Source organism: Wyeomyia smithii, chromosome 2 (assembly GCF_029784165.1).
Source record: "Wyeomyia smithii strain HCP4-BCI-WySm-NY-G18 chromosome 2, ASM2978416v1, whole genome shotgun sequence".
Classification (NCBI taxonomy): Eukaryota; Metazoa; Arthropoda; class Insecta; order Diptera; family Culicidae; genus Wyeomyia; species Wyeomyia smithii.
The window spans coordinates 41,999,268-42,017,161 of NC_073695.1; the positions used below are offsets into that span (position 1 = coordinate 41,999,268).

General features: G+C 37.9%; 1 protein-coding gene across 2 annotated transcripts in view; it reads left to right on the forward strand.

Moving 5' to 3' along the window:
• Nucleotides 1–17,894, forward strand: part of LOC129720690 (uncharacterized) — a 257,772-nt gene that overhangs the window by 56,569 nt on the left and 183,309 nt on the right. The gene's annotated exons all lie outside the window — the stretch shown is intronic.

A 17,894-nucleotide genomic window follows, 5' to 3' on the forward strand; every position in this document is an offset into this window, starting at 1 on the left:
TATCGCGATCCCAATAGGGAAGCTGAAAAATGAAACTTTTTTTAAATAAAATCTAGTTCAAAGTTCACTTTCACGTTGATTGCATTACTGATTTTCGCTGGGCCACTAGGCCAGGACTGAAAAGCGGTCCCAACATTTCCAGCCTAGGGAAATGGACTGAGAATTGGTGAAAATTCCAAAAACAACAAACAAGATGGGTAGGAAGAAAAGAAAAACAATTTCAGTAAGTTGAACTTTCGCTTTCGTTTCGGCCGCCAACCGGCTTCATTCCGTGGTCGAAGCAGAAACCCATGTCAGATGAAAGGGAGAATCTCCGTCCGAATGGCGCGGAGCCGGCCGCGGTCTTCATTACCTACCAGTGAATTGTTTTGCAGTTTGATGGCGGTCTGACTGAATGTCTGTGAGCTGTGTGTTTTGCGATGGGCCCTCATCACCAGCAGGGAGCAGAAGGGCAGCGAGCGGCAGCAGATTCTGGTGTGGAGCAATTTGCCGGTGCCTTTTTCTTTCCCTAATACGAACTCGAAACCTTTGCTCTCGCAACCTAATCACGCGCGAAACATCATCCTTTGCAGACTGTGTTCGGCATTATGAAGAGGCAAAAAAAACGCCAATGCATGCACTAGATTCTGCCTCTGCTTCGGGAGGCATTTGGTGAATTTGTGTTGCCACACTTTTTTTCTCCTTGGTAAAATGATCTTTCGAGGTTAGCCTTTTCTCTGTCACATCACGAGCGGCTAATTTAATACGACCCGTACTTTGACCGTGTGAATGAGTGGCTAGAATGCGAGCCACGGATCACGAGCGGCAACCCCCTTTTGTTGCTGTTGTTGTTGTTGTCGTCCAATTGACAATCCACGTATGCGCTCGTATTATGCAAACGGATCTGCTAATGATTGGGCCCCCCACAAGGGTGGAATTTAATTAAGCCAACAATGTGGACCTATTGGGAACTGAAAACTACGTTGGTGGGTGAATGAAAACAAAAGTTTATGTTAAACCAATTCGTGATGTGAAAGTAATTCGATTTAATGATTATTTTTGCGCTGTAGAGTACTCGGAACTGCTGTCAGTTGGATTGTAATCTTCAGAACGGTTTTTTGCAGGAACTTTTTACAATCGTGCTCACCAATCTCCTCTTTTTTCCGATGTCGATTTCGCTCTTTCATTCATATAATTTCCGCAACCAATACGGTTGCGTTTCAGAATCATTTGTGAGGTTTTGACGAAGGTGAACTGTTGCGAAGTTCTATTTATGACAATCACTGTCAGCAGATAATGTGTTAGACTTTCTCAATTTATCAAGTCTTAAGTATTTATGAAGATATCCAACCTAATGCGGGGCTTTTAGGAGGAAATCGCTTCTAGACAATTCATTTGATTTGCATTCTTCCAATCGACGGGATCAATGGATTTTCGGATTACCATCAATCATCGAAGCATAGGAGCTCATAAGAAGTGCTTTAACAAGGGAAAGAGATTTGGCCTGTTGTTTTGTCACTAGGCGATGGGGAATGACTGAATTGAGGAATCTATTAAGGCGATGATATATAGAAAATGAATAATATCGCAGACATAGCACTGATAGACATTCATTTGATAATTTACACCGCGTCCCAAATAATGTGTCAAACGAACAAAAATGAATGAAATTAATATTAATTTGAATTTAATATTCACCATTCAGAAAAAAACTCTACACCCTGATTATTCAAAATCCTTAAACGTTTATTTCTTCATGCATAAATTTATTTATATTGGGATAAGAAATACAGTTTCAGCGTACGAAATTTGATGATTTCATCTTTAAATCATTATCGTATGCAGAATTCTTGTTTAAATGATCATTCACAGACTCGTAATAACCTCAAAATATCGAAATATTTGTTGGGTTGTATGAACTCAGTTGCCCTGCTAGGCTTTGATCGTAATCACCGCGAGCCTCTTAGAAAAGTTTCGGGAAATAAATACTATGTAAAACTAGTGGCATCATCAATCATTCTATTACTAAACAAACTAATCTAATCAGCAGTTTTAGTGAGCGTAAATATCACGCTCGGCTGTGCCTTATAGCTTAGCTTAGCTTAGCTTAGCTTGAATGACTGCACATATCAATGGTTGCACTACGTGATTGACCCGGATCAGTAAAATTGCACAGTGAATCAACTGAATGGAGCTTGGAGTGACCGACTATTCTGATTATACAAGTTTTAGTGATTCAATACTTTGAAGGGTCAATAGCGACGCCGGCCACGTCCTTGCAATCAGATTTGGAAAGGGGAGGGATGTAAGCTTGACCCTTGCTATTTGGAGACCGTGTTAACCTCTGCATCTCCACAAAGGTCACAGGAAGGAGGTTTTTGTTAGCAGGGGAGGGGAAATAGGATCAGGATTCACTTTGATAAGTGATGCGATCATTTGTATGTATATAATTTATACCCGATTCTATTGAACTATTTTCGGTTTATTCTCCGTTCAGTCTGCTGATTAGAGATGCACGCTTGGCTTATTTACGTTTGGTACTGGTTTAAACTAACAGACATTAATAACGCTGTAGGGCCCACGCGTTAGTGATTTGTTTTACTAAAGCACAAAATTGCTTAGTTTACTGATTCCAGACCGATTTAAACCGAAAAACAACCTTGAGAACACGCCCAGCAAGTGACATAATTCAGTAAACTGCAAAATACTATACTACACGATGTGGATTTGATATATACCGAAGGCTCTTAGACAAATTTGTGGAGTTTACTGTGAGAACTACAAGTTGTCATATTTTACTGGAGAGGACTACAAGTTGTCATATTTGACTTTTAAAACCCAATTAAACCAGCAAACATTAAATTTATTGTTGGGACTGCACACGTGTGTGTGTGTGTGTGTGTGTGTGTGTGTGTGTGTGTGTGTGTGTGTGTGTGTGGGGAAGGGGGGGGGTTAGTCCAGTGAATATTAGAAGTGTATTAGATTCTACGATTTGAATACAGTTCAAACCAACAGTTAGAGATGCTTGGATCAGGCACACGTGTGCGTGGCTTGTATCACAAAATATACAAATTTGCTCTATGTTTGAAAGGGTCATATCTAGAGAATCAAAGAAAAAATGTTATTCGAGTCGCAAATAAGAGAAGTCACATGGAATGTTACAATGTTACATTAAAATGATAGGTTTATACGCGATTTTTGTCATATAAATCGTTAGTCCTTCGGGATATCACATTCAGTCAGTTGTATTTTAATAATTTTACTGGGTAAAATTATAATAACGCGTGCAAAATCCGTCATGAACCGACTACAGCGAGGATAAACTTAAACGCTTTGAACGCGTCCCTTGGTGTGTGTGAATGAACTAAATCATCTATTGAATCCAGAAGTTGGCAAAGTTCCATGCATTCAAAGCCTAAAATTCCAAAAGATGCAAATATGCATAAAAAACAAAAGAGATGGTTTTTCAAATGCCATAATTATCATTATGAGCATACCATCGTGGATTCATGTTATCCCGATTCACAAGACTTCGAAATAGTTACTTAAAAATCAATACTTGTTCAAAAGCTAGAAAAATCATGGAATAAAGCTTGACAAAATACCCAAACTATGTCAAAGCTTAAGTTATTTGAATCTCTAAAATATTAGAAAATACTACAAGGTATACAGTCCTAGGGGTTGTATGAAATGGTGACGTAGGACTAAATATATATATATATATATATATATATATATATATATATATATATATATATATATATATATATATATATATATATATATATATATATATATATATATATATATATATATATATATATATATATATATATTATATGCTGCGATAAACTGTTCATAGGCAACACTACCTTTTATATTTGATGGTCGTTATTGTAAAAATAATGATGCCAGAATACATGAAAATTTCACACTAGTAGTAGTTGTGAAAATGCCCATAACTCTTATTTTCAAGCGTTTATAGTTCTTGAAAGAACTGATTCCATAATCTTCAGCTCGAAATGTGTGCCACAGAACGCTGATGATCGCACCACCACCGGTAGCATTGAATATTTTGTTGGCCGCGCATAAAATTTGCTGTCCGCTGTGTCCTCCAGTAGCTGTGCCAGCAAAATACCCTGCAGCGTACGATGGTAACTGTTGCTGCCGTATGCAAAATAAAGGTAAGGTGTTCCGCAGTGCCTGGAAGTTGAATCGTATGCAGCGCTCGTTTCCTAATGTCGTGTACCTCTAACAGCTATACTCCACTCGCTATTGTGTGACAAACTAGACTGAAGCTGAATTTTCTACACGTAGTCTTTTGTATCGAGTTCAGCGTAGATTTTTGCCACAAGGGCGTGGCCACGCAGCTTAGAGAAAGACAAACGGAACAAAACACTTTTTTGAATCAGAATATGTAGGCAGTGGAATTTATTCCGTCCATGTTATTGTTATCCGTGCTCGGGAAACAAGGGAATAGCAAGGCAAATGTATGGGAAAGCTTGACCTTGGAACTTTTCACCTTTTTTCACCATTAAGCAGTAAAGCAACAATGTTATAATGTATATTATACAATTGTTACACATTTTATCTATCCAACGACATATAAATGACTAAGATGCATTGAATCGTTCGCTTGCTATAATCGTTTGAAATCTGACGCAACATTTGCCAATTTTTCAAAAATGTTATCTAGTATAGAAAACAAAGACGTAGTCCTACGTCAAAATTCTAGAAAATTAGCTTATATTTAGTATTTCACGGAAGATAGAGAAAATCTACTCAAGATCCGAAAAAGAATCATTCAACCACAAGCAAAATTATAAATAAACGTAAATATAAACACAATGCACTTACTTATCTTATACATCGAGTCAGCATTCAGCAGACAAAGCATTCCGTTACTTTTTTCACCACTCGCACACAAACAATCACACTGTTTCTCTGGTGATGGTTAGCACTTTCGAAGAAAAGCGCTCAGCCACCATATGAAATGGCGCTCCGCCATCGGATGAATCATTATTATACAATTTTACTGGATCATGTCTGGCACAACGTCGACTAATCTTCACACATTCATGATTGCAGGTTCCCGGTCACGTCTTTTCTTACTTGGCACCAGTTTGCAGCTTTTATTTCGAACTGCATAACGATATTCATAATTAAATAGCATACTTTTTCTCTGCAGGTGGAATTTCACGGTCCAATTACATAAACGAAAAAAATCCACGCACAACAACGAAGAAAATCGGGATTAAAATTCTCTCCAAGTTCTAAAGCACTTTACCACGATAAAACGAAACACACACAAAAATTGCAAGCGAAATCTTTTTTTTACATCCACTCGCGGCCGCAGCTTGCTACGATCCCAGAAGCCCTTACATAGGTTCACTAATAGACAAACATAAGAAGATATGGTAAACAAAATTATCAATATGTTCCAGCAAAAAATCGTAGTAATCAAAAGTTACAACGAAGTTAAAGTTCAAAAAGATTCATTTTTGTTTTTCTGCTCGTCAAGTTTTTTTCTTTTTCTAACAATTAAATTCACTGTATTACGAGGACAGCTTAGATATGTACAGTGGTGGGCACCGCTTACCGAAAATTTAGCTATGCTTATCCGTAAGCTGCTAACCGGGAAATTTAACTCGATAATCGCTAAACGCTGAACCCACATTAGCGGAGCTTTCGCTAATCGCTATTCGCTATCTCATTGATATGTGAATAGTCATATCGCTTTATTTATCGCTCGGCTTTGTAAGATTTGGACTTCTTTGATCTTTGGTGGTAAAATAAACGAAAACAATCACTTTTTCGAGCTATTTGCAATAAGGGGTCCACAAAACGGTGGTTATACTTGATTTTATAAAAACAAGGAGCAACAAAATTTATTCAACTTGCATTGAAAATGAACACTTCTAGAAATGTTTTCATAAAAATTCAATTATTATCTGAATCGAAGAAGTAGAACCATAGTTGTCATAATTTCAAGCGCATTGCAATTTAAAAAAGTTCTTGGTGTGCCGAAAGTTCAATCTCGACCTTGAGCTTGTTCTTCGGAATACTCCTGTAGCTTGTACGATAACTGGAACTCCATTCTAGGGTAAAAAGACTGAGTTTCACTTATGTCGTAAAGAGAGAAACTCTAGACAATTAAGACAATTGAACGTTGTTTAAATGAAACATACGTTACAAAACTAACTTTCGCAGTGAAGTATGTTTATCTTTTGAAGCAATTTATGCACGCCATCAGTAATTCACAGTTTTTGTAATTAGTTTTTTTGTCTCTTCTCTACAAAATTTAGCGAAGTAGCGATTAGCGTTTCAAATGCCATAATTTCAGAGACGCTAACAGTTTCGCTAACCAGCTCAAAAATTAACGGAATCGCTAAATCGCTAATTGAATATTAGCGTCGCTAATATTCAATTTGCCTGCGCTCCATGTACTATAGCCTAGTGCGGTCTGTTCTGGAAACAGCTGCCGTTGTATGGAGCCCTTTTCGCAGCATCTGGATAACTAGAATCGAAAAAGTCCAGTCGAAGTTCATAAAATTCGCTCTACGACTACTTCCTTGGAGAAATCCAGATGCGCTACCTCCGTACGAAGCCCGGTGCAGACTTTTAGGAATAGACACTCTCGAAAAGCGACGCAATGTGCAAAAAGCGGTTTTCGTCGGAAAGATCCTGCTAGGAGAGATCAACGCGCCCTGGATTCTCAATAAAATGGATGTGAACGTGCTGCCACGTCCACTGTGTCAACGAAGCTTTTTGAGGCTCCAACAACATAGGACGGACTACTCACAAAACGAGCCTATTCGAACTATGTGCGCTCTATTCAATAGATATTATTGTTTGTTCGACTTTCATGTTTCCTCTACTGTTTTTCGTGATCGTGTTACAAACTTTTATGTGCAGATATAGTTCTAGTCATTAGTTTTTAAGTGTTTATTGAGACTGTTTGTCCGATGAATGTAAACAAATCAATAAATAAAATAAATAAATAATTAGCGATTAGTGAATTAGCGGAATGGTGCCCACCACTGTATATGTATATTATTTGTCAAGTTACAAATAAAAAAATATCATCTAACAATGCTCAAATTTTAAACAAGATTTTGAATAAATCTGACTAATGAACAAAAAATTCACAAGCTTCACTCACTCTTCTAAAAATTTGTATATTTCGGATTTTACTTTTTCGATATTATCCAGTGACGAATATTTAGTGAATATCGGAACTAAAATCAAATAAAAATAACTGATGACTTATAACCGTTGCAAAAATGTACTATTCTTGATGGGTAATTTACGGGAATCATATTCATGAGATAAACTTTAATCACCATCAGCAGCAGCCATGTAGTTTTTCCTCGGTTGCACACGCTTAGAAATGTACGAATAGAAGTGTACCGTTGCAATACGGATAGCACCACTGCAGAATGAATAGAAGTGCACCGTTGAAATGTACGAATACACACACATATGCTGTACGGTACTGTTGCTTTTACCAGCATTTTTTCTTTCAAGGCATCAGTTGTTGTTACGTTCTAACAGCAGATTTAGAAATTGTTCGAGAAAAGGATTTGTTTCAAACTTTTCGAAAAACATTTACCTTCAAGACATCAAATTAGTCTAAATTCATGGATGTTTGTTTCTATGTAGGGTTCAGCATGTTTTATGCCTTAGTATTGCATATTCCGGCGAAGTGTTTGCTATTTCATCTCGTTCGTTAGGACAGCGGGCCGATTGCTGATCGCTTTACGCAAAGTGCATTTTCCAATCAGATTAAACCGACGTTTCGTGAGCCGCGTCTCCTAATCGTCACTGATATATTGACTAATCACCAGCCAGTTACTGAAACATCCTACCTGAACATTCATGTTATCGCTTATGTAACACCGTTTCTTTACTGAAATTCATCGATTCTGCCATCCCAATGCAACACCAAGGCATCGCATTTGATCTGTTTAATGTGGTGGTTATTGCCCCGAAAAGTTCCACACTCAAATTTCTGGAAATTCGCTCTATACATGCTGTCAATAAAAAATGGAAATATGGCAACCATATTTCTGTCGAACTGCTTACATTTTCCATCTACCACTTATTGATTCTGATACCAAAAATTCTGGTACCTACTTTTTAGTTGGTTTGCCCTAAAATAGCTGAAATAGAGTTAACGTCCTTTAATTGCTATTGACCTATTTTCGAATAAATATATTTATCAATAGAGAGACCAAGCCTTAACGTTTGTTTTCAGTATAATGTGCACTTTCAATGAATATCTTATATTTTGTGTAAGCATTTTAAATTAAATTTTGATGCCATGATGAATTTATGATTGGTAGGCAAAATTTTGACGGCAGCACTCCCCTGATGGCAACCGAGAATATTGGACAGCAATATCGAGTCGCAATATCGATAATATCAAATGCGCCAATATAGGTCAAAAATATCGGTATTGTGACGAGCAAATATCGATAATATCAAATATCGATAAAATATCAGCAGAGTAGGCAGTGTGACTTTGCACTCGTATCCAAAAGAGTTTTAAAACTTGCTTGCACATTTATTTTCGGTTTGCACGTAAACCCTACTAACAGTGCATTACACTTGAGTTGAGTTTGATTTGAGTTTGAATCCTGCATAACAACAATAGCATAAAAATCGAACTGCGATGAAATTCGCGCCGCGTCTGCTGCAACAGTTTGTTGCATTTTCCTTTGAAAGCATAAATTCGATCTTAAAACAAAACTCATCGCGTCACATCAGCGCCTGCATCGTTGGATACATCGTGCACTGCATGCATTGCACGCATTTAAACTCAATCGATCAGAGTGTGCGGTGCAAAAAAACTCAAACTATCGAGAGGAAGCAGATTCAAGTTGGATTCAAATCTGGAAAAGTGTTACTCAGTTCAACTTTGCACAAGTTCATGCCATCACTGAATATCAGCAGCTCTATTTCTATGACCTATTGGGACGGGGAGATTCTGTAAATTTTTCTTTTGATGTTGATAATGCGAATATCAGAGGGAATGGTTGGTGTCTATTCATTCTGTCTGTGCTAGGAATGCTCGCATGTGATTGGTTCTTGTTCGCGTAAATTTGTCCTTGAAACTTGAAACTGAGGAATGAAATAATAGTAATACCTAGCGTATTACAAAATTCTCCAACATTTTATCTATCCAACAACATATTGGTTATTATTATCCTTCATGTGGTTATGCTGTTATTATCGTTTGAAATCTGACGCAAAATTTGCCAGTTTCATTTCCAATTTTACAGAATGCATCCCAGTATAGAAAACAAAGACGTAGTCCCACGTCAAAATAATAGATTACATGCTTAGTGTTAGGGCAGAAATGGAATCAAAAAGTCGAGCTTCGATATCGCGATGGATCACCAATTTTGTCATTCCTAGAGTTCCATATTCGAATCCACCAAAATTTGTCCCAACATGCATATCAAAAGAGACAAAAGAATTATCAATTTTTCAGCCCAATCTCAAGCATTGGAATTTTGATTATTTTAAGTCAAAAATAGGTGCCACCGTTGTGCCTGAATCGCAACTCGATGCATTCAGTTTCTATCGGGGGTTTAAGCTAGCCTACAAAACAATAACGGGGGGAAATTTCTCAGCTGGCTCAGAGCAGCAGCAGCAGCAGCAGGTTGATCTAGTGGCATCGATTTCGCAGCGCCTCTCGGAAGGCGCAGCGGGCGCCAGCTAGCAAGCAACCACCGCGCACCGTGCCGGCCAAGCGTGGCAACTTAAATAATCTCATTAGTTCTAGCATCAATCGGCGGCGCTGACTGCTAGCCGGACTGGCATCCGATCCTATGCAGTGCCTGAATGGAGTCGTTCCAATTTAATGGCTTATAATTTCCCACAGTTCGTTTTCAGCTTGCCACAAAAGCTCGACTGTGGCCGCGTCCAGATCGCGCCCGCCTGATTGCATCGAATCGTGATGGCAGCTGCGGCAGCAGCAGCTGGTATCCACCTTCAAAACCCAAGTCCAGCCATTTTAGTCTCGACAATTCGTGCGACTCTTCACGCTCATAGGTATCATCTTTCGTGCTCCAGTTTCGTTGGACATTTAACCTGGTTGGATTTTCTCCACGTAGGCTCTCGCGTGAAAGTCCTGCCCTTGCCGCCCGTACTCACTCGCTCGGTTTTTGTTCGTCATAATCTGGCCGCTCTCGCTGGCTGACTGCTGATGTGAGCTTACGGATTATATCGTTAAATATGGGTTAGCGGTCAGCGTAAACGATTAAAGTGTTCGGGTTGCCTGTCCGAAAGAAACAATTTCTTTCGATTGCACAGGGTTTTGCCTTGAATCACCGCTCCAATGGATGGTGAGTAGAAACGAAACGGTCGTTTAAAGAAATCGAAATTCAGGTTGATTTGAGCATTCAACGTCGGCGGATTTTCCTTCACATTTTTTTTTATTCGAGTCAATTTAAAGCGCTTCATTTTATGATATGTAACGGTTGCTGGAAGTTCAGTGATGCGTGAAATTATGTATGAAATTCGAACAAACCGACGGTGTTTCAGGTGACATCAAGCTACACGAATGGATGGGAGCTCGACTTATGTACTCGGTGCGCTTTAACGACCAGTGAATTTTTCCGTTGTTCCATTTTAGCACCTTACACGGTGCCATGCTAGCAGCACTTGAAAGCGAGAGTACATTCTCCGGATCATTTGCAGTTCACGCGAAGAAAGTGTAATAAACCTAGTTGCTTTTTGTAGCGGATTCCACTTACACGCACGTACTTCAGTTGCGCTAGCATGAGGTGGCCCAGAGGGGGTGGGGATCGTCCACCCTCATGCTGAGTAATATGCAGCATTAACAACGGGGCTATAACTTCGTTCCATACGGCCGCCAGCCGGTCGTCGTCGTCGTCATCGGTCGGTTGGTTAGGTTGTTAGTCCCATTGGTTTCCGTTTCGTCCGCATACTGGCTGGAATGACGGCAACTCAAAGCTAGCCGAGATATCGCATGTCCCGTAGCGGGCATTGCTATGTCGATGCCTCGTTCGGAGCTATATCGCGATAGAAAATCTTTTTGCAGACATATGTGTACCAGCAGGAGAGCAAAATGTACGCCACAAGGGGCTGTTTGTACTGAAAGCTAAAAGGAAGTACAGAAAAAAAACTATACAACATCGTAAAAATTCAACAGTCCATGCTGGTCAGAGGAAGATAGTTTCCGACGGGATGAAAACTCTCAGTGTTGGTGCTTACAAAATGAAGATGGTTTTATTACGGGTTTAATGGACGCAAGTGCCCCTAGACGGTGTGTACGCGCCTGATTGAATCACTTCCGCTTAATAGAGATTGCCCGATCGATAACGGCCCAACTTGGTTACTTAGTTTCAAGAAACTAATTAGATATAAGTGCTTGCAAGTATGGTCATAAACGATTTTTTGTCGGCATGGCCATGAAAAAGAAACTTTGCCATTTCTCCGACAAGTACTGTTTTTGGTATATTTGCTCTTTCGTTGAAAAAAGTGGCTATAGAATTGACAGAATATCGTCCAAAAATAACTCTAATGTCATTTTTTTTTTGAATACTCAGAATCGATTCAAAACGCATCGAACATCGCGAAGGACTTTATTAATTCGAGAATCATTCACCAAAATAATTATGGAAAATTATTAAAATTATAACTTTAAAATTGACAATAAACTGTTTTAAGAAAAATTTAGGAAGAATCGAAATAGTATTATAATGGCGGCTTAGAAATTACTAAGCTTTTTTTGTTGAACTCAAAAATGAATAAGCTTTGTCTCAATTGAATTTAAAATTTTGAACCGGTGAGAGGCTCCGATGAGCGACTTATTTTAATAAGGCGTAATGGTTTTCAGCGAAATAATCACCTCGTTGATTGTTTTTTTTTATCATAGTGAAATATTCCACTCTCACGTATCACAACATGATACTTGGTATCGCGTTCACTGACCGAAAATGCCGACAACCATTGAATAAAAAAAATGTGCACTTGCTGAGTGTTGAGCACAGAGATCTACGAGAGTAATTGTGTGAGCGTGCATTAGGGTCTTTTCTTCGAGTGAATTTTTACATACTCGTGTACACGCGGAGAGCAAATAGAATGCTCTATACCATATAGAAGCAAGTCGGCGCGCAGTTATTGTGGATAATTATTGTAGGGTAGTTTGGGGTAATTTGGACCCCTGGGGTGAAATGGACAGATGCTTTATCTTGGAAAGTATTCCATTTTTGGGTTCCATGTACTACTTCATCCTTTCCTTGAACTACTAAACCCTAACTAGTACAAAAATTTCATGGTTTGCTGTGACAGGTGCACCGCAGTGCCAATGTAAACAAAGGAAACATCAAAAGTTAATTTTGCTGTAAGTTCTACGCTCGTGTATTTAAGGTTTTTTGAGAACTTCTTCGATGTTTTCAGTCTAATGAGCTTTGCGGCCGTGTTTGTCTAGTAAAAGAGTACATTTTAATGAAAGATTGCGATAAGTTTGATCGAAAATAGTGGAAGGAATTGAGTTTTTAGAAAGGCGTCCTGTTTGGGGTAAAATTGACAGTTTTTTTGGGGTGATATGGTCAGGCGAGTTTGAAGTAAATTCTTTTGTCGGACTGATGCCGCGGGCATATAAAAACGAACGGATAGACGGCGTTGTACAAACAATGAACTGTAAAAAGTGTTGCAGGCAACCTGGGATGATTCATCTGTACAAAAAGTGTTTTCAATGCCCCGCAGAGTGGCGGGTTTCTGAACAAAAGTTGAAATAACCTAATTTTTTTTTTTCTAAAAAGCTTGAAAACGACGTATAATGCCAATTTTTGGGTGCTGAACTCATTTCTGATGTCCGAAAATGTTGTTCCCCCAAAATGCCGTTAAACCTTTTTTATTTTTTATTAAATCTAGAATATCATGTCACTCCCACGAGTCATAGAGTAAAAGTTAAAAGTCCTATAGCCCCCTCCATTATAAAACATATGGAACGGGAGTGTTTGAAAAGTAGCATCAAGTTTCTTTATAGTAAACTTAGCTCCACAACTCTGGAATGTTATTCACTTCATTTAAAACTTGCCAAAGAATTTCCTTTTGAATTTCAAAATTTTCTAACTAAAGTTAAAGTAGCCGAAAAGTGTGAAGGGGAAAGAAAACGAAAATTGGGATTGAAAAAGTTAAATCAACTGCTTCTACGAAATAACAGTAGTAGAAAGACAGCCAAAGTACACCTCATTGACGACTTTGTGGTCAATAGGTCTTCGTACGAGTTTTCACAACCCCAGCAAAATCTTCTGAATATGGGCCTAAATTTCGCAATTCCTTCACGACCCAATATTGAACAATCGATCATCGATATAGAAGCTGGGATGGACAGTTGTAAACTTTCCACAGAACAAACTGGTGAAGTACGCCAAATTTTTTCAAAAATTACTAAGACACTGCCACGTCATGAAAATTCGTCTGATTTAAAGACAGTTGAGGAATTACGTAAAAAACCTGTTTTCTATTTAAAAGCAGATAAGGGGAACAAAACCGTCATCATGGACAAGTCTGACTATGATGAACAAATAACCCAAAAAATTGATAAAGGTCCATATTGGCAACTGCGACTCAATCCTCTTGCTGATATGGTAAAACGTGTAGAAAATACAATAAAAGAATGCAAACCCGTTTTGGGTAATGCGTTACAAAATCTTCGTGTTTCAAATCCAGTTCTTCCAAGAATAAAGGGTCTCCCCAAAATTCACAAACCTGGAAATGAAATGAGAGAAATTATCTCAGCGGTAGGGGCTCCCACAGAAAAATTGGCTAAATGGCTGGTAAAAGAATTTCAAGCCATGCCCCATAAATTTCCAAGACGATCAGTAAAGAGCACCGGAGATTTCGTTGAAAATTTAAGATCCTCGGGTAACATCCAATCTGATGAGATAATGGTTTCATTTGACGTTACGGCCTTATTTCCTAGCGTTCCAGTGAATGAAACCTTAAACCTTTTAGAGGACTGGCTTCTCTCCCAATATTTTGATAATACTTGGAAAAAGAAAGTTGACAGTTTGTTGAAACTTTCACGCCTTTGCATGAAAGAAAACTACTTCACATTTCGTGGTAAATTTTACAAACAGACTAAAGGGGCACCAATGGGGAATCCTCTTTCTCCCTTTCTATGTGAGCTCTTCATGGCAAATATAGAAAGTACATTAGAGAAGAGGAACATCTTACCGATTCGATGGTGGAGGTATGTGGATGATATTTTTTGTATTTTGAAAAAGGCGGATCTTGAAACTTTTTTCATATCCCTTAATAATACCCATAAAAATATAAACTTCACAATTGAAAAAGAACTTAACAACATACTCCCTTTCTTGGTCGTTGTAGTCAGAAAGTCTACGGACTTGGAATTTGAAATTTATCGGAAACCCACGAATACAAAACGGGTAATACCTAACACTTCAAACCATCCCTTCCAGCATAAAATGGCATCCTTCCATCATATGATCCACCGCATGGAAACTTTACCTCTTAGTGAAGTAGCCAAGCAAAAGGAACTGGAATATATTTTCGAAATTGCTAAACTTAATGGCTACAATGAAAGTATCATTCAAGCCATTGTTGATAAAAAGAAGCGTGCTCAAATTCGGAAATCTCTTACAACACTCACCCCAATAACAGAAGATCTGAAAAGGGTAGCCGTTGAATATGACGTTAACTTGACACGCCCACTTCGTTCAAAATTTAAAAAAATTTGGGATGGATATTGTCTACACTAGTAGAAATACCCAACTCAAAACAAAATTAGGGTCTACCAAAGACCCTATTGATACCCTGAACAAAGCTGGAATTTATAAAATTGCATGCAGTCACTGTGACATGGTTTACATTGGACAAACTAAACGTAACCTAGGGATACGTTTCAAAGAACATTTCGCAGAAGTGACCAAAGCAAGTAAAGTTTCAACAAATGCCCCACCACACCAATTTTAAATCAAAAGTGGCTGAACATATTTTTAACGAGGAACATCCACTAACTTCGGATAACATTCACCTCCTCCGCCCCGTTAATAATTTATGGAAATTAGACGTAGCTGAAAGTTTAGAAATTTATAAACAACACTCATGCACGCTTCTCAATAAAGACGCAGGTAATCACCCCTCATGGCTATTCAATCTGCTTCCCAAAAACCCCAGACATGGTACGGTAAACAATCGACCGCATAATTCCCTACCTAACTCCAATTAAGGGTGCTAAATTTTCATTTTTACCTACTACAAATAAAAAAAACAGGATTTACGCTTTGCTCTTTACCAGTCCACATAAGCACTGAGGAAGACTGTACGTCACAGTCGAAATATATATTTGCGGACTGAATTTCAATATTTATTTCCAAAAAAATTAGTAGAGTATAACGGAAACCGATAACTATTTCTTTGATTGACCTTTTTTATTATCAGATTTATTTTTTTGTTCAGATCATGTTCAACATTGGTATACTTGTTCTTTATCGAAAAACTTTATACCCGTATTTTTTTGTTTGGTCCTTAGTGTGATCTATTTTGAATTAAAGTTGTCAAAAATCGGCAATCATTTTTCAAAAAATTGTAACTTTTGAGCCGTTTGACCGATTAAAAGATTTAATGGAAAATTTAAGGAATTCGATAGGCCTTTCTAGGAAAAATAAGAAATCGTACGTCAACGTACATTCGTTATATATTTTCCCGTTTCGCGAATTTGGGATTAACGGATTTGGAACGACGATATGCAAACCGGGACCCAAAAAATCGAAAAATACGGTTAATTTCATATGGACTGTTGATTATCCGATCATTCCGAACTGTTTCATGAGACTGTACGGTACACAAGAGTTCTGAAAAATAACATAAATTTCCCCTCAAAACGAAACTCGTTGATCCAAAATCAGATCAAAATAGAGGGAATTAGGTAATCGAAGTTAAGCACAAAATTGTGATTTTCGAACATAAAAATCTTTGAAATTTCCTGACACAGCAACATTCAAAGTACTGCCAAAAATTGGTATATCATCCGATTCTCATGAAACTTACATTACACATACACTGACACACACACACATACACACACATAGACAGACACACACAGTCACACACACACTCACGCGCACTCACGCGCACACACGCACACACACGCACACACACGCACACACACACGCACACAAACACAAACACACACACACACACACAAACGCGCGTGTGCGACACACGATCGCATACTCAGTTTCTAGTATGAATAATTGGAGAAGGGAAATTTTTTTGGCCTACTGTTGAACCACTGTGCAATGCCTAAGAATTGCAGTTATCATTCCGTATGCCTGATACCACCTTCTACTGTGTATTAAGCAACTATTGATACTATAAAACTCACATTTTTTACCCTGTCCACATCACCCCAAACACTGTCCATATTACCCCAATAGCTGTCCAACGATTTTTTTTGTTCTTTTGACCTCAATATCAAGGTTTTTTCGTGCAGAAACATAGAAAACAGATCCATATTACTATAGTACATTACAATTATGGGATAGAAAAAACAGGTTACGAAATAACAGGAGTTTTCCTTAGGGGGTCCAAATTACCCCAAACTACCCTACACAGATATTTGCAGTACGTTTAAGTTTGCTTGGAAGAATTGATGAGCTATTTATATTTTTTTCCTCTGTATGCCTGAAGGGCACTGGGTACTGAAATGCCACTGCGACATTCTTGCTGATTGTCTTTTGTGGCGGGAGCTATTTATATTAGTAGAATTTGTCGAGAAGGAAACCACATACAGAAATTACAGTTGGCAAAGAATTCTGTATACAGTTTATGTTAACAGTTCAACCATTGCACTGTGTTTTACAGGGCGCGGCAGGAAAAACACCAAAAAAATGAGGTACTATTTCAAATCACATTTTCACCAACTTTAAGCAATGTCAACAGAAATAAGTTACACTAATTATCCCAATATTAAAGTTCAAATATTTTCGCATTCTTTTCTCCCACGCCCTGTATTTTGCTGTTACGTGCGATTATTTAAAAAGTGATTCAAATACGTTCGGAGAAGTTTCAAGATATTCGAAAACGTATATTGCGATGTAAAAAGATCAATCCATAAGAAGTGAGATAGAACTTTTTTTTTGCATCAGATTGATATAGACGCTTTTAATACAGTCTTTAATACAGTGTTGGTGATTTCAAAACAAATGATTGAGACCCTGAAGAGAAGCGTTATTCAATTTAACAATACAATGTTAAACAATTACTAACATGTCTGAACATCTCAAAGTTGTGCAGTCTTACAACTTTACTGCAGACGTCATCCCCCGTCCATCCGTCATCAAATAAACTGTTCTGGTTATAAAAGTATTTATTATCTTCAATAACATATTTACATAAACCGTGTTCACAAATTAGTTGTGATTAAAAAAAAATACTGCTCAAATTTTCACCCAGATCAAAGATTTTCAATTTGTCAATTTTGATTTGGCTGAAACTTTGCGTAGACGTTTCTATAGGCAAAAGATGCCATTTTGTGCTATTTGTTAAATTCTTTCAAACACGTTTCATTTTTGAGAAGCTATTTGAAAATGCTATTTTGGGAAGGTATTGATGATTACAAATATATTTAGGGTCAAAATGGTTTGTTTGATTGGTATGACGTCTTCGGCAAAGTTAAAGAGTAGTGGAATGCCCATGGCGAAAACCAAACTGCTCATTTGCAAAAATTGAGTTCTCATTAATATGTGTTATCATTCTATTAAGAAATATTCTTTCAAAAAGTTTGCTAATAGAGGAAAGTAAACTAATTGGTCGATAACTTGATGCCTCAGCTGGATTCTTTTCGGGTTTTAAAATTGGAGTGACTTTGGCTTTTTCCCATTTCGTAGGAAAATGTGCTAGTGCAA